The sequence below is a fragment of the Lissotriton vulgaris genome, chromosome 9, assembly GCF_964263255.1.
Source record: "Lissotriton vulgaris chromosome 9, aLisVul1.2, whole genome shotgun sequence".
NCBI lineage: Eukaryota > Metazoa > Chordata > Amphibia > Caudata > Salamandridae > Lissotriton > Lissotriton vulgaris.
Window position 1 is genome coordinate 740,670,815 of NC_141697.1, and position 27,372 is coordinate 740,698,186.

Sequence of the window (27,372 nt, forward strand, 5' to 3'; positions counted from 1 at the left end):
CTGTGCAAGTTTTAGAAGTAGATGGCGGTGTTCACAGAAATGGGCTGCATGCTACCACCGGAAGATATATGTATGATCGAATATATTTGTTGCGACTTTAACCTATAAGCTGGTCTTTCATTACATCCGGGTGCTATGCAATTGCCTCAACTGTACGAACAATAACACAGAACCTCGCAAGATGCTTTATTAATTAAACTAGCAGCCCGTCCCGACCTTGTCCGGGAGCAACAGGCAGCTTCCCCGACCCCTGCCCGCCCCTACATTGTCCCCCGCCCGTCCCGTCCCCGCCTGGCCTGTCCCGACCCCCGCATGCCCCGACCCCCACCTGCCCCTACATGAATGCCCTTACCTCTGCCGGCGCTGTCCCGCCTGTCCGCTCGCACCACCGCTCCTCCCCTGCGCCATGTCCGCCGCTTCTCCTCCGCCGCCGGTCCTGTGCTCCTGATGTCACCGCCCCTCTCCCGCTCCATGTCCGCCGCTCCTCGGACGCCGCTCCTCCCCGTGCTCCTAACATGACCACGCACGTCGCGGCCGGCGCTACTTTTGAGGGTCTACTTTTTTTTTAATTTAAAATTTGAAATAACGTTAATTTTTTACATTTATGTAGCCTATAACCATTTACACACCCTGCCAATTTCAACGGTGTACCGGGTGTGTAGATTGGCGCAGTGGTTCCCGAGTTTACCCGCCTCAAAGCCTGAAAGTTTCTGCTTTATTATAGTAGTATAGATTTATGATCTGAAAAATGTTTGTATATCTTGCCCTAAGTGCAGAGATTTGACCTCTATGTCATACGCCCCAGTCTTTCTGAGGTGGCTCTTTCCCCACAGCACAATGGAAGGGGAACCATTTGTTAGAAGGGTCCTATGCTTAAAAATATTTTGAATAAACAATTCAAAAATATACTCTTAAATATACCGATGTTGCATCCAAGGCCACCTACAGCTCTGAGTATTTTAGCTGACAGAATGGCTGGCTGAATAGAATGCTCGGCTGCCGGATGCAGTGTTCTGGGGGATGAAACCTGGCAAGGCATACTCGGCCTTCCATCCTTCTAAGATCGGTTGAGGGATTACCATAAATTGGGTAACGATAGCATCTGTTTTTTGACAACATTGAAAACGACAGGCCAGTATAGTGAGTACCTAAATGAAAACCATGTTATGATTAGTAAACCAGTCGTCACTTCACTTGTAAGCACTCTCGGTTTAACTCTTGCCTGCCCCAGCCCTTTGCCTTTGACCTCCTGACTTCACAGTAGCTACCCCAGACTAAAAAACCTCGAGTTCCCGCAGTGCTTGAATATGCTTCCTATATTTCACTTAGTTCACACATTACCTCATGAAAGAAAGCTGGTTAGCTTGACAGGCGCCCCCTTTCGCTGACCTGTTGCCCTGCATGCACGCACACGCACTGCCGCTCATAAGGAGCACAGCTGCGGCATGCTACAACAGGCTCACTTGAGCCAATAAATCTTCAGCTTTAATGGACAGGAAAATGGCAGGAGGCACGTTGTCTGCTGTTACGTCACCTGCGTCTCTCTCTCTCTCAGGTAGGTTGCGAGCAAGGCATGACTAATTTTTTTCACACATTGCCTTCCTTCACGCTGAATCATTAGCATCCTGTCCCGACCTTGTCCGGGAGCACCAGGCAGCTTCCCCAACCCCGCCCCCCCCTACATTGTCCCCCGCCCATCCTGTCCACCGCCTGCAACGACCCCCGCCTGCCCCTACATGAGTGCCCTTACCTCCGCCGGTGCTGCTCCCGCCTGTCCGCTCGCACCACCGCTCCTCCCCTGCGCCATGTCCGCCGCTCTTCCTCTGCCACCGGTTCTCTGCTCCTGACGTCACCGCTCCTCCCCCGCGCCATGTCCGCCGCTCCTCGGACGCCGCTCCTCCCGGTGCTCCTAACATGCCCTCTCAAGCCCCCACAGCCCGGGGGACCACCACCCCCGGGGCTTATTTACATTGGGTGGGGGCTCTCAGGCCCCCCAGCCCCGGGGAGCGCCACCCCTGGGTCTTCCTTAAATTAGTTGCGGGGGCTCTCAGACCCCCCTGCCCCAGGGACCGCCACCCACCAGGGCTTTCAGAAAAGAATGGTGGGGGCTCATGGCCCCCCGCAGCTCCAGGGACCGCCACCCCCCAGGGCTCGATTTCATTTTCATTGCATGAGGCACACTGCCCCCCCCCCCCCTGCAGCCCCGGGGATCGCCACCCCAAACATACCATAAATAATACAGCATGGCAACATAACACAACACACTTAACATAGCACAACACGACACAACATAACATACTCTTGCACAGCCCCGTGTACTACAGCAGGATGCAAGTTAATGCATCACACATACTATATCACAGCACAGTGCTGCACAATACAACATAATATAAAATACCTGGCTTACCAAAAGGTTTATTTGGCCAAGTTGAAATGACAGTTACAACTGCACACACAGGCTTTAATGGCAGGTCTGAGACATGTTTAAAGGGCTACTTAAGTGGTTGGCTCAATGAGTGATGTAGGCCGACAAGTAGCATTTAATTTTGGTACATGTAGTACCACTGTACTAGGGACGCACAGTCTCACTTGATTAGTAGGAACCATACCACTTACGTTTATTAAATTTGCCAATGGCCATAATCCAATTTCACCGTGTTTAAAAGAGAGAACAAGCACTTTAAAACTGGTCAGCAGTCGTAAAGTATGCAGAGTCCAAGGCTAACAACACACATCCAGCAATAACAGGAGGAATAAGGCAACATGTTTGGGGGAAGACCACCCTAAGGCGGACATGTCTAATACACATCATAGAATGAGTAAACATGAGACAGTACCCCATAACGTAACATAAAACAAGTCACATCCACATTGTAACAGCAAAAAGTAACATAAAAACAGACAATGGCATAGCGTATCTCAGATCAGAATAACATATCACAACAAAGCATAACCCTTCAACGCATTGGGTAGCACGACATAACAACCACGTATCATGCAAGTGTAACAGATAAATGACATCACAAAGTATAAGATAACCACTACAATGTGCTCAATTACCTGAAAGGCACATGTTTGATTCATGGAGTGTTTTTTCACCTTTTTGTACTTCCACGGTTGAGAAAATAAGGGTCAGTGAGTTGGGTAAGAACTTGTCATCATTGTCTAGAAACAGTGCCAGTGCCATACTAGGTGAATTGATATTTTGCCAGCACTCCACCCCATTACTGCTAAAACATTTGATGCATTTACGGACATGAGGACAGATTCCAATGCATTCTTTTGATTTAGTATTGCCACTTTACATAACTAGTGGAATCTCTGTAGTTGGAGCTCCTTGAAAGAAGAGACTGCACAACACAGACAGCAGGGGAGCGCTTAAGAAGACAAACTGCTGCTTAGCAGATGTGCTGAAAATCAAGCACCATTTACTTACCAAAAGAGAGGCTGTGCTTTTATGCCAATTACAATTGTGTATTTTGTTCAAATTCTAAAATTGTACTCTTATGTTTCATTAATTTCACCTACTGTTCTAACACTAATTAGAGACCACATTAATTATAAACATGATAAGTTGGCTTTACCAATGCTTGTTTCACGTTATGGCCACCACAGTAAGAATAAGGCGATAAGTATTTTGTCAGCAGGAGACGCTGTGAATACTTTTACAGAATACTTTTATCCAGTTGTGATGTTAGAAAAGTGTTGAAAGAACTAAGATAATATAGTGTACAAGAATAATATTTGAACACTAATGTAAACAAAGTAATGGAAACATTTAACCCCTTGTCCGCGGCGCCAATTCCGCCATGGTGCTGGGGGTGTGGGAGGCGAGTGCAGCGCTGCCATGCTTGTGACGGAAGCATGACGTCATGAGCCACGGGCGGCGTGTGCTCATGATGGCGTGAATCTGTCACGGCCCCGCCCGCTCATTAATTCACTCGCACAGGCGGGGAATTAATGCTGCGTGGGCGGAGCGGCTGCAGCATGACGGAACTACGCCGTCATGAGCACACACCGCCCATGGCTCATGACAGCGTGGTTCCATCATAAGCAGGCAAGGGGTTAAGAATTCGATAAAGGACACAATTGTGAGGTATCATATTATAAATCAAAAAAATATCTTTACCAAATAGAAAAACAGCCAAGAAGACAGAAAAACAAACAGTCAGCCACATCGACAGAGCGGGTTTTGGACAAATTGATGACAAGGAGCTTTGCTCAAACTAGGCTCTGACTCTGTCCTAATAGACGCCTAATCACCCCAATATACCTCTATTGGAGCAGATCGACATGGTAATCAACGTCTCCTGCTATATGTAACCTTACCGAGGCGAATTCTGAGGTTCTCTTCAATACCATTTTTCCTTCACAGCATCGCATTTTTTCTCTCACCTTATTGTGCCGAGCTACTGGGCCTGCACATAGCTTTCTCAATGACTTGATTGAAATGTTGACTGTCTTAAATGACAGCTACTCACACCCAGTCATTTTTGAACATTATAACAGTCATTCAGACCACCCTAAAGACAAGTACACTCATCCTCTATCAAACATAATTTATACTTGCTCCCTAACTCAATTAGACCACTTAGCAACCCCGAGGCGGTCATATTGTGCATCCAGTCATCAGTTCTAAATCCACTGTTAAATCTACGAGATTGTTCCACCTGGCTGGCCGGATCACTGGACCATTAAATTTGAATTACCTATTAATTTCCAGCAAATTAATGCTCCTCGTCAGGAAGTCCTGGTGTGCGGTTGGAAAAAAGTCACTCCAGATAAAATAGGCCTCAGCTCAAGTTTCCCACACATGACTTATTCAGTAACCTAAACTCTATTTCTAAATCTAAAGCATTGTACACGATTGTAAAGGAGGCCCCCGGTAATCTGCAAAGTGTCTAAAAAACAATTCAAAATCTGCACCCTGATTTAACTGTAATTGGGATTTTTAAAGTAAAAAGGCAAGGAACAGAAAGTATAGTACGAGCAATAGACTCACTTCCCACAGTGCTAATCCTTGAGGGCTATGGAAAAGCACCCGGCTACAACGCTAATGCCTATAAATTGAAGCCGTGGCTAATCCAAACCCAAAAGAAAATGGAGTCTACAATACAGACAGCCACTCTATTTGGATTGGCTAAAACATCCATCTAACTCAGTGCCTAATTTGTAAAAAAAAAAGTGCCGGGGCTATACTCAGGAGGCCACTGCAGCTTAAACCAACCATTGGCCCTGCCGGCGTTGCCAATGATCGTAGCAACACAACTAATAACAAGCAACCTCCTACAAGTGGGAACATTCTGACTATTTCTGGTCTCCAAAGCTATAAGAATGTCTTGCGCGGCAGGTAATAGTGTATTGAATTAATAATTAACTGTTGTGATCATCTCTTAATCAGCCAGAAAGCTCCACCTAGTGGCAGACTGTCACAAGCGCAGGTGTTGACATTTAAGTGCAGGTGCTGAGCACTGGAAACCACCAGCTCAAATTAGGCACTGAAAGCTCTATGAGCATTACAGAGGGTCGATATCCACTCCTTGTTTAAATCAGTAATGACCGTTCTATGTAAATGGCCAACCCAATACCTTTCTAGGATAGGAAGAATCAACGCATTTAAAATATCAGTAACGCCTACATTTCTGTATGCATTTAATGGCTTATCATACAGAATTGACCGTAGTTTAATGAGACATTGAGAAGGAATTCTTAAAATGTGTGTGGGTAAGGAAACCAGTACTCTTGGCGAAGCAGGTGCTAATGCAACCTGCCCAAAAAGGTGGGTTGGGGCTTACAGAATTTGTGAAATACTACAATGCTTCACAACTAAGGGTGCTAGAGGAGTGGGCTCACAGGGCATCCAACAAACTTTGGGTGCATGTGAACCAGGTAGTGGCTGGGAGACCTCTATATTATGTATTGGGCTTCCTATTGTGAGACTGCTGAGGTTGTATGCTAGCCAGATGACATGAACCATGCTCTTTGGTCCTATCCTGAGGATTTTCAGTGTATTCCTGCAGTGACAGACATATGGCAATGAGATGACTGCATAATGCATATCCACTAATACTCAAAGGGGGAAATTAGATCCTTTGAAAATTGTAAAAAAGAGTATGGGGTGGGCGAAAAGGACAGGTTTAGATATCAGTGTGTACGACACTGGTCTACTTATCCTCCAAACAGAAGGATGGATATGAGGGAGGTAGCAGATTTCGAAAAATCGGTAAAGTCCCTAGATGGCACAAAGTCACATAGTGCTGCTGCACAGAGAGGCCAGATAATATTCAACTTTTTGGTATCACACCTGATAACTTAAAAAAATGGTATGCAAAATTCCCAAATAAAAGTGGAGAGAATGTGGTGGGATAAGTGGTCTGCTTCACATTTTGAGGGAATGCCCTCTGCTGAAAATAGACTTGAAAGACATGCTTGCAGCAATTAAGGGCAGCCAAGAGTCACCCAATCCCAAAGCCCAGATATTGTCGGGGTAGAGGAAGAGTGACCGGGCTGTGATCTTCCAGCTGGTAATCATAGCAAAAATATTTACAGCGAGAATATGGCAACAAACAACATAAACATGGCATAGAAATGTATGGACACAATGGCAATGCAACTACTTCTACTTATGGATAAAGATGACTAAGGGCCTCATTACGATGTCGGTCAGACACGTCTTGGAATCGGGACCATTGTTCCCTATGAGAGCTTGTGTTCCGCCCCAAAACCGGCTGTAATACAGGCTCCTGTAGCGAAATGGGGGGGGGGGGTGTAAAACCCTCCCCCCTGTCACGGGCACCCTATTGTACCTGCCACACAGTGCAGTTTTATACGGGAGTCCCTTAGGTAACCCCTTGACCACCAATAGTAGACAGCAGAGGCAAGGGGGCCCTGCTAGGGGCCCTCAAAGTTGCTTCCCGACAGCCTTTTTGTGTCGGACAGGCCGACTCGGAAAAGCTGTTGGAATTCGTCATCATAATCGCGGGTTCGGAAACACTGTCCATAGAGGTGCACAATGCTGTTCCGACTGACACTAATACTCCAAGAGCCAGTCGGAACTGATTTGGAATGACCAAGCGGTTTACTATCCGACCGCACACATCGTAATCGGTCGGTCGGAATGTAAACCAACCGAGTGGGTCAGTAGGGTTCCACAGTATTTGGGTAGATAGTGCAGAGAGGTCACCTGTCCTCTGAGATTCTGGGCCCTGAATATATTTGAGTGAATACCCCAACACTTCCGTAGGAATACTTCAGTAGCATGATTTTTTCCTTTTTGTTGATGACTCACAGAGTGGGGGCGGTTGGGAGAGAGGGAAAATTGGTAGCACAATAAATGGAGTGATGTGAGCTATTTTGAGAATTAAAAAAACTCAGTAAAAAACCCTAACTCTGATGATACTGATGAAGCTGCATAAGCAATTGGTAGAACTATTTCCACTGATGAAGCAGTCATTTCTGTAAGCAAGAGTGGACGTATTTTAAGCAAACGTTATACAGAGTAACTACTAACTGTAAGAAAACGTTTCTGCCCTTGTGCGCTCAATCTTAAATTGTGAGATTCAAAACAATTTTGCGTTTAGTGACTTTATTCTGTGTAGCTACAATGGAACAATACATTTTAAAATAATGTTCAGAATTTATTCTGAATAAGTCTTGCACAACGTCATAAATGAACATATTTTGTTTTAATATTAGTTGAATATATTCAATGAATAATAAATGGGCGCATTCTTTACGATTACACATGTAACTATGTTCATATTTTGCACTGCGTGATTTAGTTATTTTGATGTATTTCGGGAGGACTTGTTTAGTTCGTCAGGTGAATCAGTAAAATAAATCAAGGTATTTTGAAATTCACCGGAGTACCTGAGTTCCAACACTAAATGATGGAATGCAAGATATGAACATAGTTGCATGCATAATGAATTTAGAAAAATGCATCGGTATTACTTTATTTGATCCCTACAAGTAATATAAAAAAACGAACTTACACCCAGATTCATCAAAGTAACGTTTTGCGAGTCCTTATTAGCGAATTTTAAGGATTCGCTATTAAAGACTCGCAAAACGGGCTGGATGTAGAGATCGCAATATTTTATGCGATTTCTACTGCTTCCTTATTTGCGATTCGCTAATTGCTAATCGCAAATAAGGAATGGCTTTCCCATTCATTCCTATGGGCCTAAAGGCCCATAGGAATGAATGGGAGTCATTCCTTATTTGCGATTAGCAATTAGCGAATTGCAAATAAGGAAGCAATTTCAAGGGTGCCAGGGTGTCCAAAGGACACCTTGTAGCACCCCTGAAATGGTAATGTACACTGGTGTTGGGCACACACATGTCCTAAGGACATGTGTGTGTGTAACATACAACTTAGAAAAATGCACTAAAGTGCATTTTTCTACATTTTTGCTATTTACCACGTAGTTAGACTTCGCGGTAAAAGCGGCCCCATATTGCGAATTCGCAGTTTTAAAATGGTTCATAAATTGCATTTAAGGAATCTCAAATTGAGATTCCTTAAATGCAATTAACCGCAATTTAGCGATTTCTCGAACTGCGATTTTTAGATTTGGGATGATGAATCCCAAATGCAAAAATAGCGCTCGCAAAGGGCCAGATTCTCAGAATCTGGCCCTTTGCGAGCCGATTTCGGCTTGATGAATCTACCTGCATGTCATAATGTCTTGTGCGACTTAATCAGAAAACGCTTGAAAACATCCTGATTCCAGTTTAAAAAACCATTCTGGTCATGGTCAATTATGTTCTGTGCGTCTTCGGCCACCCCGTCTGCTCAGCTGTCACAAGACCATTTTGTGACCAGCACCAGGCCAGGGGTTTTTGCTCCGCCCACATGCTGGGTGCCAGGAGTATAGCATTTGAATGGGTGAAAGTGATGTGCTTGCTCCATAGTAAAGAGTAGTGGTGCTTGTGCAAGTAACCAATTCACTGACGTAAGAGCAATCGAAAGGTTAATTGACAGAAGAGGTGCGGTGTTATGTGTTCAGCATTACAGCTTGCAAAGCTTGGAAACCTGCCAAGTTTTCAGATTGCTTATGGGTGACATTTTCTTGGTTTCACTTTACTTATGGGTGACATTTTCATGGTTTCACTTTACTTATGGGTGACATTTAACTGCCAAATGTTTGACACTTAGATTGACACTTTCTCGTGAGTAAAACCAAGTAATGAAGTGCATGAAACCGAGAACAGAAATTACACCCATTGGAGGAATGATAAAGATCTAAAACTAGATTGAAACTTCTGCAAAGCTCTAGAAATAGAAGCTTAATTCTTACTTTAGAACACTAAATCTCTGCATGTTTTGTGGTAGCCTTTCATTTACTGTGTGTAATACAATTTTAAAAAAATGTGCATATTCATCGTGCTTTAAGTCGCAGGCTCTGGCCTTGTAGCGCTATAATACAAGAGTCACTAAACCCTACCAGGACACACAACCAGGACTCAATTCCGTTTCTCTCCAGTTACAAACAAAATCCCTGCAGTGATTGTATTAACCAGTTGACGTTTAATAATGTTATCATGAAACAATGCATTTGCCATCAATTTCTTTAAGATTTATGATTCATCATCTTTCATTTATTTGTGTGCTTATTTTGCATGTTGTGACCTAATGATGAAAGACCAACAAAGTAGTTATAGATTCTTTTTTCTTTGTTTCTGTTTTGTTGTGACACCTAGGGCCTTATTATTTATAGGGCACACTGTCCCTGTTGGCGCCACAGCGCACCTTATAACAGGTGCACTGAGCGCAAACAGTGAAAGTACACCCTATCACATAGAATGCGTTTCCCTCACTGCAGCCACAAACTTGCACTGCCCTGGGTGCCGAGCTTTCACGTGAAAAGAGGAACAGTTTTGAAGTAACCGAGTCGTGTGTCACTGTATAGGTGGCACCCCCCTGCAATTTTAAAGGTGATTGGAGATCCCCTGTGTAGGTGGGTGTATTGAGTGAATCCTACTGCCTACAAGGGGGTGTCTGGGGCATCCAGAGGATCCCATTTCCCTCCTCCAGAGGGCTGCTATCAGGGGGCGCATTGACAGTGCGCCACCATTTAGGTGGAGCACTGTCCGTGAGCTCCCTATTAGCTTCTTTCCTCTGCCCTGCGTCTAAAATATGGCACAAACACAGAGGTAACGGGCTTCCCTCATTTGTATGAGGACACACCCCCATGCAAATGAGGGAAGGCCTCTTGAGAAAGCACTGGTGCTGCATGTGCACTGGTACTTTCAGTATTACAGAAGGGGCCGCACAAGCATCTGTCACCCCTTCTATAATACCAAAGTGCAGGCCCGGACTGGCCGTTGAGGGCACCGGGCAATTCCCCGGTGGGCCGCATGGATGGGGGCCGGTTTTGGGCCCCTGGGGCCGTTTTTGTTACAGGGCCGTTATGCTGCAAAAACGGCCCTGTAACAAAAAACGGCAGAAAACCGGCCCTGTCACAGAGCGCGGTCGCACCTCTCCCCCCTCCCCTCTCCTCTCGGAGGGGGGGAGGGGGGCCGGCCGAGCACTTTGCCAGGGCCGGTTCTGGTTCCCAGTCCGGCCCTGCCAAAGTGCCCCGGGGCGTGCAAAGTGGACTCACATACAAAGTGCGCAACTGGGGCATTTTGTGTAGTACAACCACTAGACTGCATTGGCCCCTCAAACAGTAAAAGTGAAAGCTATTTATGCTTTATGACTGCTGCACTTTCAAATTTCACTAAAGAGTTAAGACTGGCTTTAGTGCAGCTTTCAGTTTACCGCTTTTACCGGCATGGAGCTGGAAATTGACAAACATCATTCAAAAAAAATTAAGACATAAATTCAAATAATTCTCTGTGTGAAATAAATTAACCCAGTGCATCTTTTTACATCTCATTCTGAACTATAAATGAAGGAAAACATGTCTGCCACAGACTCCCCTTATGCTGTAAAGACTGTAACAAGTCAAAAAGGACTGGGTACTTTAACCTGCATTTGAACTGATGAATGGTTAAGTGGGCAAAAAAGGTAAAATTAAATTAATTTTAGCTTGAAACAACAGGAGCTTCCCATCTACATCAAAAGAGTTTGATTCTCTCTAGGGTGTGCGCCTCAGCTGCTTTCTCTGCAGGAGCCAGAATGATGCGTGATACCTAAACTTTGACGCTCTTACCTTGAACCCCATGGTAGCTTCATATTTGCAACTCACTAAGGGCCTGATTATGATCTGGCGGACGGAGGACTGCAAGACTCGTGGTGGCGCAGCGTCCCAGCCACTGCCACACCGGCGGTCCGCCCGCCCCATTCTGAGTTTGGCAATCAGACCGCCATGGGACTGCTGCCACCGCCAGGTAACCACCATTCCCTGGCGAAGGATGCAGCGGGGTAGAAGCAGCAATATACTTGGTTGGACAGCTGCAGTCCCACCAAGCATGTTATGAGTTTCCTCTCTGCCAGGGTTTTCATGGCGGTTCCTCCTCCATGGAAAGCCTGGCAGTGAGGAACAATGGGAACCCTACAGGGACCCCTATGCCTCTGCACCCTGTGGATTCGCACAGGGTGGCACAACATGTGCCCCACCTGTGTGCTTGCACACCAGTTCCTGCACGCCATGGACTTTTCAGTCCATGCAGTGCAGGAACTGTTTTTGGGATTACCATTGCGATGCCCATTTTCTGAGGCACCATCGTGGGAACGTCCAAAAAAAGCCTCTCAGACAGGAGGAACTCCTAATCAGGAGGGTGGCAGTGCAGGAGCTGGCCGCTGGCATGGTGGTCCACTCCCGCACGGCCAAACTAGTAAGCAGGCCCTTAGTGTCGTTTTTGGTCCTTGCTTTGACTGTCAGCAGATCCAGCATAATATGCTCTAGTGCTGTTCACAGAATGGCCTGAATTTCCTTGTTTCTTGCACAAAATTTCATCCTGGGACAGGTAAAATTTAAGTTGTTTTAGCAATGTTGCTAATTTGTTTCTCGAGCTGGATAGTTTCTAATTAGTGACATTTCTCTGGTATGAGGACAGGAAATGTTTCTTTTCTCCCAGCACCTTATGATCATGCAGAAGCAGCAGAAGTTGTAACCTGAGAGAGACAGTTGACCTTCTTAGAGTGTCGCTCGACAATGGCTCATTTTGCTGATGCCTTAGAACGTCCCTGGCTGCTTTTGAGGGCTCTGGGAATGACAGGATTCCGAGTTTAGTTTAGTCACAGTGCTTCTCTGCATGTCGCCACCAAGAGAAGAAGCAATCTGACGTTCTTGTGTGCAGGGGCCTGGACTGGAAGTTAACAGCACCACACAACAAGACAAAGTAAGGGCCATGGGCGACTGGTATTAAGGGGCATATGGGGCATTGACTCGCCAAACAATAAAAAGAAAAACTCACAGAGCAGAGCTGCTTTACAAAAAGGCTCAGTTGTGCTCAGTCTCAGCTGTAACCTGATACTCTCTTTTTAAGGTTCCCCCTGCACAGCGCTTGTGCGGGGCTGTGAAATCCATTGCATTCAATATAAATCTTAAAAGGGGCTTACATCCCGTCCCTTCACTTTTGATTTGTTCCTCTATTTACCACTTACTTGTCCAACGTTTCTATTGATTGTTGCATGCTATTTGCTGTGTTTTCCTTGGGTGTTTCTCTTATCAGTTTCCCAGAGCCAAAGTACTGCTTTACATCCGCTTTGGTGGGGGGGGACTTCTTTTATTAGGTTTGCCTGCACAGCGTTACTATTTATCTTTTTTGTTTCTCCAATGCCTTTTAACCAGATGGGAGAGGCCGGGACTTCCAGAGCGAGTATGTCTTCTCTCCTCCCTGCCTCTCCTAAAGTCTGGGGGTGCATGACTTCTAGTTTACACTTTACAGCATGCATCCATGGTTAATTTCCCCTCTTATACACCACAGGTACTGGAGCGCTTTGTATGAGCACCAGCTGCATTATTTCCGGACACAACGTACACAACCGCGTGGTGATAGCAAAGGACTCGTTAAAACTTGTAAGAGAACGTTAAGTTGAAAGTGTATGAATTTTTAACAGCGTTTCCTAAAAAAAACAAAGAGATTCTTGCGCGCAGTGAGAAGGACTAATATGACATCAACTGAGCCCATTGTTTCCTTATATTCGCTTCAACTGATCATATGTGGAGGAAAAGAACAAGATGGCCAGCGCTGCTTTGGAATGCATAAAGGGAATACATTTCAATTTTGCATTTCAAATGGGTGCCAGGCATCTTGTTTTAATTACAGACAGTGAGTGCGCTCCCCTTCTGTCCGTTGTCGTGTCATGAAGATCCAATCAGCTTTCTACTGCTACATTTTATTGCCAATTTTGCAACATAGGAAACAGGTTCGAGTCATGGCGTCCACTCAACATTCTGTGATCTGGGCAAAAGCCAATCCTTGTTACCTCCTCCTTATGCCCCACACACGACTCTCACTCATTAACATTTGCATAAGGTATCATGCTTGTAGAAATGCTGTTTTGTATTTAAGAATGCGTTGGAGTTTAGGGCACACCAGATGCCTAGTTGAGGACACCCCCGCGCCGCACGGCCACCAGCTGCTGCGAGTGCCTCCCGCCTCCCGCCACCCGCCTGCCTCGCTGACCCTGCCGCCGCCGTCTGACCACGCCCCCTGCCACCGAGCGGCGTGGTCTCCTGCGGTCTAGTGCTGTGTTCACTGTGTTTGTAGGCTCCTGTGCCCCGTTTTTCTTTGCTCTGTGCCCCTTTGCTGCTGCGTTGTCTTTTGTTTTTCTTGTAGTTTTATCGCCTGTCCCCTGCTCTCGCTCCCCGGTTTCCTCCCGCCCCGCTCCCCGCTTCCCGCCTCCGTAGATAACCACGCCCACTTTCTTTCTGTGCCCTCCCCGCTCCCGCCTCCCAGCTGCTCCGCCCTCCCTCGCACTTCGCCATATATGGCGACCGTGCGAACGCGCAGCGGTCATGCGCAGTGGGCGCGCCGATTGTGCGCCGAAGGCGCGCCAAAGGTAAGCCCGTCTGCGCCCCTCCGCGCCTGGACCGCGCCCAGTGCCGGAACCCCTGGCCCCCGCAGACCCCTGCCCACCCGCCGGACATACGACGCCGCCACCCTCAATGCACTCAACGCCGGCCGAGCCACCCCAAGACGCACCCACGGACCCTTCTGCTGCAACGCCTGCAAGTTCACCTGCATCCGGACCTGCACCACTCCAGCAGTACCCAAGACCTCGACGAGCAACAGCAGCAACCACCTGAGATGCATCCTGCTGAACACCCGCTCCATCCACAGGCACGCCATTGAGATCTGGAACCTGCTCGACACCACAGCCCCAGACGTCCCCTTCTTCACGGAAACCTGGATGAACGCCTCCTCCGCGCCTGACATCGCCATCGCCATCCCAGACGGCTACAAGATCATCCGTAGGGACCGCATCAATCACACCGGAGGAGGCATCGTCATCATCCACAGGAACACCATCCGCATCACGACCAACACCGATGACACCCTCTCTACCGCCGAGCACCTACACTTCCAAGTCCACATCAACCCCAAGACCACCCTCAGAGGCACCCTCATCTACAGACCCCCTGGACAACGCACACAATTCAGCGAAGACATCGCCGACTTCATCAGCCCGCACGCCCTCTGCTCCGCGGACTACATCCTCCTAGGGGACCTCAACTTCCACCTGGAGAACAACAACGACCGCAACACCACCACCCTGCTGGACAACCTCGCCAACCTGGGACTCAAGCAACTGGTGACCACCCCCACCCACTACGCCGGACACACACTCGACCCTGTCTTCTCATCCAGCAAGGACATCGCCTTCAGCCACGCCACCGGACTCCACTGGACGGACCACAGCTGCGTCCACTTCAGCTTCGCAAGGACCACGATCCACCACCACCAGCAACAGGCGGCACGCAGGAACTGGAACAAGATCACAGCAGACCAGCTCGCGTCCTCCCTGAGCACGAACCCTCCCACCAGCACAACGAACCCCAGCCAGGCGGCCACCAACCTCACGAAGTGGATCAACGACTGCGCAAACGAGCTCGCCCCCCTGAGGACCCCGCCCAGCAGACCCGGCAGCAAGAAAGCCCCATGGTTCACCGACGAACTCAAGAGCTCCAAGAAGAACTGCCGAGCCCTCGAGAGAAACTGGCGCAGAGACCCAACACCGGACAACATGACTGCCCTTAAGCTCACCACCTGGAAACACCACCAACTCATCCGCGCCACCAAGAAAACTGCATTCCAGGAACGACTGGACAACAATGCACACAACAGCAAAGAACTCTTCAACATCGTCAAAGAGCTCTCCAACCCCAATGCCGGAAACAACAACATCACCCCTTCGCAAGACTTCTGCAACTCCCTCGCCTCCTACTTCCACAACAAGATCGCGGACATACACAACAGCTTCAGCACTCAACCGACGAGCACCACAACCAAACCACCGCCCCCCACCACCACCCTCCGCGCCTGGACTCCGATCAACACCGAAGACACCATCCGCACAATGAACTCCATCCACTCCGGATCTCCGACCGACCCCTGCCCCCACCATGTCTTCAAAAAGGCCGACGCTATCATCGCTCCCCACCTGCGGGACATCATCAACACCTCCTTCGACACCGTTACCTTCCCGGAGAGCTGAAAGCACGCCGAACTCAGCGCTCTACTCAAGAAGCCATCGGCTGACCCCACCGACCTCAAGAACTACCGCCCCATCTCGCTGCTCCCATTTCCTGCAAAAGTCATTGAGAAGACCGTCAACAAGCAGCTGGCCGCCTTCCTCGAGACGAACGGATCCCTCGACCCCTCACAGTCTGGCTTCCGGGCCAACCACAGCACCGAGACCGCCCTGATAGCAGTCACAGATGACATCCGAGCGCTGCTCGACAACGGAGAAACAGCGGCCCTCATCCTCCTCGACCTCTCTGCGGCCTTCGACACTGTTTGCCATCGCACCCTAGCACAACGCCTCAGCAACGTTGGAGTCCAGGAGAAGGCACTGGAGTGGATCATCTCCTTCCTCGCCGGAAGAACACAGAGAGTCCGCCTCCCCCCGTTCAGATCTGAAGCCACCGAAGTCATCTGCGGCGTCCCTCAAGGCTCCTCACTCAGTCCAACCCTCTTCAACATCTACATGAGCCCCCTCGCAGACATCGCACGCCAGCACAACCTCAACATCATCTCCTACGCCAACGACACCCAGCTGATCCTCTCCCTTACCAACGACCCCGCCACCGCCAGAGCCAACCTTCACGAAGGGATGAAAGAGGTAGCCGAATGGATGAAAAACAGCCGCCTGAAACTGAACTCGGACAAGACGGAAGTCCTCATCTTGGGATCCTCACCCTCCACCTGGGACGACTCCTGGTGGCCCCCCGCCCTAGGCAGCGCACCCAAACCAACAGACATGCACGCAACCTGGGCTTCATCCTGGACTCCTCCCTCTCCATGACCAGACAAGTCAACGCCGTCTCCTCGTCATGCTTCAATATCCTGCGCATGCTACGTAAGATCTTCCGGTGGATCCCCACCGAGACCAGGAAGACGGTCACCCAGGCCCTCGTCACCAGCCGTCTGGACTACGGCAACACCCTCTACGCCGGAACCACCGCCAAACTCCAGAAGAGACTCCAGCGGATCCAGAACGCCTCAGCACGACTCATCCTGGACATCCCCCGTTGCAGCCACATCTCTGGACACCTGAGAGATCTGCATTGGCTCCCGGTCAACAAGAGAATCACCTTCCGTCTCCTCACCCACGCACACAAAGCCCTACACAGCCAAGGCCCAGGATACCTCAACAGCCGCCTTAACTTCTACGCTCCCAAACGCCAGCTCAGTTCGACCAGCCACGCCCTCGCCGCCGTCCCCCGCATCCGCAGAGCCACCACAGGGGGACGATCCTTTTCCTACCTCGCCGCCAAGACATGGAACTCCCTCCCCACCCACCTCCGCCTGACCCAGGACCACCTCGCCTTCAGGAAGAAACTCAAGACCTGGTTGTTCGAGCAGTAGCGGACCCCCCCCCCCAGCGCCTTGAGACCCTCTGGGTAAGTAGTGCGCTATATAAATACGATGATTGATTGATTGATTGATGCCAAGTATGTTTAGCTTACGGCTCATGTTTTTTTTAGGGTTTTGACCCTACCTGCACACTGTCATTCCTTCTTGAGTCAGGATTCCTTCAGCAGCTTGTGCGCTGGAAAGTGCTCACGCAACTGTGAACAGTAAGCTCACTTAAAGCTACTTAAGCTACTTAATGTACTCACTTAAATAGTAGGTTTGCTTGCAAATCTTTGAGCTATTACTCTGAGACATGTATTTATTTCGATGCAGTTTACATTTCATTACATGTTTGCTTTACACGTCAATGCTTTTTTTGAGGGTGGGCTACAAAATGCATGTGATAGATCATAATAATAGACAAGCTTCCTTACTACCAAAGCTTCCCTCCTCCACCAGCCACTTTTGTTCCTGCCACCCTGTGAACCACCACCATCCACAGTTTCTCTCATCCGTTCATAAGCACATGAAAGCAGCAGGCCCACACCCAGTTCCCAGAAACACAGGCAGCACCTCAGTTAACACAAGCTTTAAAACAAGTGTACGAGTCAAATTAAGCACCCTTAATTTCTACTCAAACCCATGCAGATTAGATAAAGCACTTCCCTATTTAAATTAAATGCGCAGTCACACAGAGCCATAGTTATAACGCAAACACGGGTATTTTCATTTTAGATTTTGTATTGCTTCAGTCATTTTTTCTCTGGATGTCTTTTTCCCAAGGAATTAGTGATTTACTAATCCCTCACAGACAGCCTGTTCTTCCTGTGCCATTCAATACAACGCTTACTGTTGCATCCGAATCAGACCTTGTTGCATGTACATAGGTGTCTTAGCAGGGAATGTGAATGACAGAAGCAGGAGCACTCAGTTCGGAGCAGCAGAGAGAGCACGGGCAAAGAGATGACAGGCGGTGCTGGTGGCTCGCCTGGAAGCAAGTAGCAAAATGCGTGACAATGCATTTCAGTGCGGTGATGCGGATCACCGCACTGAAATGCGTGAGCGTCACACCTGTTGCATGACGATTGGCAGGACTGTACATGAAGGTCTACGAATAACGTGCTGCGTAACAACGCGCTCTGTATCTCGCCAATTACCTGCATAGGTCAAACTTAGCATTCAATCCTCCAGTCCAGCGTGTTGATCTCAGAGGATTACGTTATTGTGTGTACCTCTTCAACGTTGATTTTGTCGCTGGAAAAAATCTTGCGCAGAATCTGAATCAGATCATGTAGGCTTTGCAGATTTAGCACTTCTGTCTGGTCGATCGTGCCCTCCTTTCAAGCAGTGGCGGGTGTTCCTGTGCTCTGGGACCATGGATCCCACCCTACAAGCAGTAATTCCGCACACCCCTCAGTAGCATGCACAGCACAACCAGTTATGTCACGGCTGGTAGGTGGGGGGCATGGCTTTCAGAGAATGCAGCACCAGGACAGCACTAGGCTATTCCTACCACTGAAAGTTCAAGTAAGTGTGATTGAGGGCCCGATTCACAGAACTAACTTAAGACAAAATCCTAAACCTACTGCTTTTGGTATTCACAGAAGTTAGTATTTTGTCTTAAGTTTGTCTTAAGACAGACTTAAGACAAAATCCAAACTTAAGTCTGCCTTAAGTCTGTCTTAAGTTTGTCTTTAGACTACCCCTCAAAAATGTCAAGACCTTGCCACATATTTTGTGGATAAGATCGAGACTATTCTTGCCAACATTAATGTTCCGGTGAGGGATGACAGGAAAGTTCCTCCCCTAGAAAGCCTATCAGGAAATCGGCTTGACTCCTGGCCACCCATTTCGCTGGACAGCCTGAAATCTTTAGCCACTTCTATTAAATCGGGCTCTCCATGTGACCCTCTCCCAATTAATATTCTGAGCCAACTGGACGACAGTGCTTTGGGGATTATTGCCGAGACACTAAATGCCTCCATTCATCTGGCAACCGTCCCAGCGTCCTGGAAGCACGCCATGGTCAGCCCTCTGTTGAAAAAGCCGTCAGCTGATCCAGAGGTACTGGCCAACTATCGTCCAATTTCCCTGCTGCCAGCATTCTCAAAAATACTGGAGAAGCACATCCATGGTGTACTTTCAACATACACAGAGAATAACAACCTACTCCATTTTTCCCAGTCGGGTTTTAGGGCAGGCCACTCCACCGAATCTGCCCTCCTGGGAGTCACGGAGAAGATCAGGGGACTCTTGGACGACGGGCAAACGGTTGCTCTTGTTCTGCTTGATCTAAGCGCAGCCTTCGACACCATCTCACACAACAGACTGCTTGTCAGGCTGAGTGAGGATGGTGTCGGAGGGACAGCGCTGGACTGGATTAGATCTTACTTGAGCAACAGGACGTTTCAGATCTCGTCCTCACACGCCCAGTCGGACATTTTTCTGTCACCCCACGGCGTGCCTCAGGGCTCAATTTTGAGCCCGCTATTTTTCAACCTGTATCTCCGCCCCCTCGCCGATTTGGCAGAGCGGGTAGGTCTAGAACTTATGACCTATGCGGACGATTCGCAGATTATTTTTTCCCTTACCAACTCAGAGTCTTCATCCCCCTCTGTGCTGAAACTAGGCCTTCAGGAAATCTTCAGCTGGATGTCTACGAACCAGCTAAAGCTCAATGGGGAGAAGACGGAGATTCTTCTCCTGGGGAAAAATAAAGATCTGTGGCAGGATATTCATTGGCCACCATCTTTGGGCGCCTTCCCCACCCCGGCTACCCAGGCTAGAAATTTGGGGGTGTGCATTGATGATTCATTATCAATGAAACAGCAGGCCAACAAAGTGGCTGGTATCTGCTTCACGATCCTTAAATGGCTGCGGAAGATTATCTGGATGCTGCCTGTGGATACCCAGAAGACCGTAGTCAATGCATTAATTACATCTAGGCTTGACTACGGTAACATCTTATACCTGGGTTCCAATCTAGCCGTGACCAGGAGATTGCAGCTGGTCCAGAACTCCGCAGCCAGGTTGCTGTGCAAGATTCCTAGGACAGCAAGGATCTCGAAGCATCTGAGGAACCTGCATTGGTTGAGGGTAGAGAACCGAGTTCGGTTCAAAGCCTTGACATACATGTTCAAGATCAGGGCAGGAACTGCACCAAAATACCTGCAAAAATTGGTTAGGCCCCATGTTCCCACACGCAATCTCCGTTCTTTAAATGGAGCAAATTTCGTGGTTCCCAGGTTCAAACTGGCCCGAGTGGGGGGGAAATCTTTCTCCCATCTGGGACCAGTTCTTTGGAACTCCCTCCCCTTAGCCTTACGGAAGGAGGAGAATTTCGCCAGTTTTAAGAAAAATGTTAAAACTTGGCTTTTTAATAAATAATTGTGGTCCTTGACAGTTACTGCCCTCTATGTTTTGACCTCTTAGCCCTGGCGCCGGGAAACCCTTTGTGGGTATCTGTGCGCATTACAAATGCAAAAATAAATAAATAAATAAAAAATAAATAAATAGACAAACTTAAGACAAAATCCTAACTTCCGTGAATACCATCAGTAGTAAGTTTAGGATTTTGTCTTAAGTTAGTTCTGTGAATCAGGCCCTTTGTTTATAATCTTACTATACTACACATTCTTTCTGATGCTCTTTCTGCAGTTATTTTAGCTTTATAAATATGAAGGATGTGGGCACAAAATAATCTAAATATTAATAATCGAATAGGCGAAACCTAATGCATTTACAAATATTTACTTTTCTTTATAGCTGTAAAAATGAATGGAGCTGCACATGTGCCTGGGCAGGCAAGTGTTTACTCGCTTTGACGGCACAGGGCAGTGTTGTGACGTCAGGGCGGTGGGCGTGGTGTTCTGAATGCCAGTGCATATGCTGGTTTTTGGGCATGCAAACTTGTGGCCTGGGGCAGGGTCCACACAGTGCCATGGGCATGAGAGGCAAGGCTGACAATATGTTAACAAAAGTGTGAACTCCTCTCCACCTGTTGCTGGGATGGTTTTATTTGGAAGAGGATAGACTAAAGGTAGAGCTCACAGTGTATGTAGCACGTGCATGTGCAGGGGTGGCAACTGGAACACTCCAAGTTCCACTCCAAGTAACTCTTTGCTCCTGGGTTCGTCCTTCCCTCGGAGCAGCAGGAATACAGAGGTGCCAGTGCTGCCCACTGCCTATCTGGATTGGACCATTGCTGCACTCCCAGCCAGCCCCGTCTCCATTGGTCAGCTTGCTGCCATGTGGGAGAGCTGGGCCCGGATGCCTGAATTGGGTAGGAGAAAATATCCGCCATTTGCTCATGTTTTTATCAGTTTGCTATGCCTGGACTTCAATAGAATGCCAAACGGCCCCCTTCATTCAAAAGTGGCCTGATGTAGGCTCAGCTTCCTGTTAATGCATTCGGCTACCTTGTTGACCCTCTGCTGGCACCCTTTGACATATTCACACCCCTCCCCTAGCCAGGGAGTCTGTCAAATGGATTTGGAACAGTTTCTGTTCTTTGTAAATGGATTGTAGTGCCGTTTCGTGCCCACCGCTGCCAAGTATATCCATTGTGCCCTCACAGGAGGAGATACGTCACTGGTACCATCCCTGCATTTTGTCTGTCCCACCTCTTCCATTGATTTTGCATTTTTTGGTCTGAAAATACATCTCTTTTGCATGTGGTCATGCTAAGGAACCCTTGCATGGAGGTGTATTACTACAAATAGCGTAATACTCTTCAATTACCTTAGGCCCTGCGTGTAAAAAAACTGGGGGAGATTGTTTATTTATTTATTTATTTATTTACGTAATTTTTTATAGCGCAACAAATACCCTGGGGTGTCTCGGCGCTGTGGAGCTACTGGGGTCAGTCATCCTCTTACTGGTTAAACAACCATGTTTTTAAGAACCTGCGGAAGCTCATCAGGTTCGGGGCAATTTTGATGGCAAGTGGCAAAAGATTCCAAAGTTTTGGGGTAGCCACAAGGAAGCGTCTATCTCCCCAGGTGGCCGTTCTTGTACGTGGCACAGGGAGGAGACTGGTGTTGGCCGATCTTAATTGCCTTCTGGGAGTATACAGCTGAAGAGCTTCAGTCAGGAACCTGGGTCCTATGCCATGTACTGCCTTATATGCAATGCAGAGGGCCTTGAATTTAATGCGGCTCTCAACTCTCAGCCAGTGGAGCTGACGAATGCCAAAAGTGGTGGATTTGCGGCACAGAATGTTTAGGAGGATCCTGGCAGCCGCGTTCTGGATGGATTGCAGCTTAGTTATGACATGCTTCTGGGTGTGAAGAAAGAGAGTGTTTCCATAATCTATTTTGGAGGAGACTAAGGTAGAGACCAGAGTCTTCCCAGCTGAGGGAGGGAGATAAGGCAGCAGCTTCTTAATTTTTTTCAAAATAAAGAATGAAGACGAAACGACCTTGTTAGTGTGGAGGTCAAAAGCCAGCTTGCTGTCAAAAATGACTCCCAGATTTCTGGCTTTTTCCACTGGGACAGGTGGATGGCCGAGCTTTTCCGGCCACCAACTAGAGGACCATTCAGGGGAGAGTTTTCCGAAGGTCATAACCTCGGTCTTGTCCGAGTTGAGCCTAAGACAATTTGAGGCCATCCAGGTACTGACCTCAAGCATAGCTCTCTGGAAGTTGGCTGCCACAGTGAGGCCGTCCTTGTGGATACCCAGAACCAGCTGGGTATCATCTGCATAAGATGTAAGCCGTACTCCATGGGCCTTTTTTACCCTCGCTAAGTCCGCTACATAGATGTTGAATAGCATAGGACTTAGCGAGGAGCCTTGTGGAACTCCACAAGGGAGTGCAGAGATAGGAGAGTAGAAATCTCCCAGCCTTACTGTCTGGGTACGGTTTGCCAGGAAAGATGAAATGAGATCCTTGGCCGGACCGTTTATCCCCAGGGCTGTGACACGGTCGACTAGAGTGACATGGTCGACCGTGTCAAAGGCCGCTGACAAATCCAAAAGGATGAGGACAGCCGCCCCTCCCTGATCCATGATCGCCCTGATCTCATCAGAGGCCTTTATCAAGGCGGTCTCTGTCCCATGCCCTTTCCTAAAACCAAACTGCGTTTCGTCGAGAAGTTGGTGGGTCTCGACGAACTCTGAGAGCTGTCTATTCATCAGGAAATCGCATACTTTGGCAGGAAAGGGCAGGCACGCAATGGGTCTATAACTGGCGACGGCTGTAAGGTCTAGGGAAGGTTTTTTTAGAAGGGGTTTTATAACAGCCTTCTTCCATATACTGGGAAATTGGCCTGTCTGAAATGCAGTGTTGCAGATCTCCATAAGGGGGCGTGAGATCACTTCTGTGAGTTTTAGCATCACAGAAGGAGGGCAAGGGTCCAAAGGGGAACCTGATTTAATGGTGGAAATGAGTTTAATAACATCATCATGTGAGGCAGGAGAAAAACATGAAAAGGAATCATAATTATGATGAGAAAGTACTTCTTTCACAGTACCGCCTCTGTGTTCAGTTTTGATATCACCTTCAAATGAAGCATATATATCTGCCACCTTTGTGGTGAAGAAGGTTGATAATTCATTACAGAAGGTCTGTGAGGGCTCAACCCCAGGGCCAGAGGGGGGGGGTAGACAGAGTCGTGACAACGGAGAACAGCTCTCTGGCAGAGTTGGCAGCGGTCTCAATTTGCGCCGAGAAAAAAACAATTTTTCGAGCCATAATCACCTTTTTATAAATCATAAGGGCATCTTTATAAATTTGTCTGGCAATGGGGCAGTAGGCTTTCCTCCAGCGTCTTTCTAGATTCCTACAGTGTTGGCGATGGAGTCTGAGATCTTCATTGTACCAGGCAGCCGAAGGAGATGCTCTATTAGGTCTCGTAAGTTTCTCTGGGGCCACTAGATCGGCGGCACTTCGGATCCAATCCTGGAAATCTGTGGCTGATAGTGCAGGAGTGTTTCCTCCCTGAGGACAGGAGGAAGCCAGGGAATCTAGCATCTGAGGAATGTCTGCGTTTTTCCAAGCACGCGTCCCCACCCTAGTTCGGGGCCTGGGAAGTGAAGGGTATACGGTCCGTATATCTAGCTGAAATATAATAGCCCTGTGGTCTGACCACGTGATGGGAATAATGTCCAGCACGGAAATGTCAGGATCATTAGTGAACAGACCATCAAGGGTATGTCCAGCTTGATGTGTAATGCCCTTAACTAATTGGTGCAGTCCTAGGTTAGAAAGGTCAGTAGTTAGTTGAATAGTATCGGAGTTGTCCTTCTCTTCCAAATGAAAGTTAAAATCTCCAAGTATCGTATATTTTTCTGAACCTACGACGTTATCATTCAGGTCAGAGAAAGTGGAGAGAAAAGAGTTACGGGGGCCAGGGGGTCGGTATAGTATTATACCCTTTAGGGCTTGCTTGGGGTTAATGCTAATAGCAAAAGCAGCTGATTCACAGTTAGCAGAATTTATAGGGTCGAGTGTGGTACGATATTTGTCCTTGTAAATAATTGCAAGGCCACCACCTTTTCCTATAGGCCTATCATGTCTAGCGACGCTATATCGATCCGGGGTAGCGTCGCAGAAATCCGGACCTGACCCGGCATCTGCCCAGGTCTCAGTGGCAAATAATAAATCCAGGTTATGAGCGATAATAAACTCATTGATCTGAAAACTGTGACATGGGAGTGAGCGCGTATTAATGAGCGCGGCTCGACAACCATGCAGAGGAGCGTTATCTGGAACATGTGACGGGACGTAATTAAGGTCTAGATGGGCTAGTAGATGTGATTGGGGGAGTTGGTAGCCGCAACCTGGACACGGGGGGGGCGAGTGCCCATCACAGCAGTAAGAGAGACGGTGGTACAATCCTGATGTGTCTTACCAGGATTCAGCTCTCTTAAATACAGGGATGAGTACAGCAGTCGAGGACCAGGGGTTATGGCCCTGGGCTGTGTCCGGCCGCGGACGGGCGCAGACGGGCTTGGCTTTGGCGCGGCTTCGGCGCGCGCCCGCTGCGCCAGCCCGCTGCGCCGTCTGGTAATAGTGCTCATTTATAGGCCGTGAGGAGGGTGGGAGGCCAGCGCGACTAGAGCGCAGCCCCAGCCCACACTCAAGATGGCGCCCGCCGCCGCCTACAGTCAATCAAAGCGGCTAGGCGAAAGAAAGCTGAAATAGCGTGAGGAGGGGTGTTAGAGTGCCTCAAACTGAATTCCCATTTAGCTAATAGAATAAAATGCCCCCAAAAAGATTTTTCAGCACGAGGTTAAAATGATTTTAAAACGAAGTACAATCACATTTAAAAGCAGCAATGAATGTTACTGATCTCAAGTAGCTCGCAGCCCTAGTGCTCACACAGGGAGAGCTCAGAAAGGCAGCGAGCGTCTAAACACGGCAAGCTATGTAGTCTGGGAGGGTAGGGTGTTAAAATATCGATAACAAAAATATAGCTGACATAAATATCGTTGCAAAAATATCGACACCCTATACTTAAACAGGTAAGTACATAAATATCGACTCCAAAATATCGTTGTAATTAATATAGATGTAAAAAATATCGACTTTTTAAAATAATTAAAATTACATTAAATAATAAATAAATATAAGTACTATTAACAAAATACATTACATTACTTTTATTTTTTAACTATTTCAAACAAATTTACTACACTTTTTAATTATAAAATTAATAAATGTGGACATATAAATTAATTTTACACATTACTTTATATAACAACAATAATACATATATATAATTAAAATACCCCTTTATCCAAAAACCCAAAACTGACCCTGAACCCTAAAAATACCCCTTTACCCAAAAACATTTTCACTAAAAAAATCCTATACACACACCTAAAATTAATTATAAAATTAACATTATTAATGACATAATTATTATTCAATTAACTAATTAAAATTAATTAACTATTATTTATTACACTATTTATATTTATTTAAAACATTAATTAATCTATTATTTCATTATTTTTAAAAACCCCTTTACCCAAAACTGAAAACTGACCCTGAACCCAAAAAATACCCCTTTACCCAAAAACTAAAAACTGACCCTGAACCCTAAAAATACCCCTTTACCCAAAAACTGAAAACTGACCCTGAACCCTAAAAATACCCCTTTACCCAAAAACTGAAAACTGACCCTGAACCCAAAAAATACCCCTTTACCCAAAAACTAAAAACTGACCCTGAACCCTAAAAATACCCCTTTACCCAAAAACTAAACACTGACCCTGAACTCTAAAAATACCCCTTTACCCAAAAACTGAAAACTGACCCTGAACCCTAAAAATACCCCTTTACCCAAAAACTGAAAACTGACCCTGAACCCTAAAAATACCCCTTTACCCAAAAACTGAAAACTGACCCTGAACCCTAAAAATACCCCTTTACCCAAAAACTAAAAACTGACCCTGAACCCTAAAAATACCCCTTTACCCAAAAACTGAAAACTGACCCTGAACCCTAAAAATACCCCTTTACCCAAAAACATTTTCACAAAAAAAATCCTGTACACACACCTAAAAATAATTAAAAAATTAACATAATTAATTACATAATTATTATTCAATTAACTAATTGAAATTAATTAACTATTATTTATTACACTATTTATATTCATTTAAAACATTAATTAATGTATTATTTCATTATATTTAAATTACTTCCCACCCTACTCCCCTATAAACCCACAACCCGCTACGGAACTATTAATACTAAATTCAACTGAAAATACATTATTAAATAATATTATACTACTAAAAATAGTACTTTGACTAAAAATAATCATTAAAAACACTACATTACTTATAATTATTTAAAAAACGATATTATTGTAAACTATGTTTTTGTAAACGATATTTATTACAACTATATTAATGTTAACGATATTACTTACCTGTCTGTCGATATTTTGGTCAGACGATATTTTTGTCATCGATATTTCTTCCTGTAGATATTTTTGCGGCGATATTTATGTTAGGCGATATTTTTGCGGCGATATTCCTGCTCTGTACCGTCTGGGAGGGCGGGAGGCCAGCGCGACTAGAGCGCAGCCCCAGCCCACACCCAAGATGGCGCCTGCCGCCGCCTACAGTCAATCAAAGCGGCTAGGCGAAAGAAAGCTGAAATAGCGTAAGGAGGGGTGTTAGAGTGCCTCAAACTGAATTCCCATTTAGCTAATAGAATAAAATGCCCCCAAAAAGATTTTTCAGCACGAGGAAGGGGAAGATTTCCTACTTACCCTTTCCCTTGCGCTGATTTCCCCCTGCAACCACCCATGCCTTTTGACACAAACCCGTATTTACAAAGACTTGTAAACATGGTTTTGTGCCAAAAGTTAACACCCCAGCAAAGGAGGCACTAACAAGAGAAACGATTTTATTTCTCCGTGCTTTTCCGACTGTTTCGACTT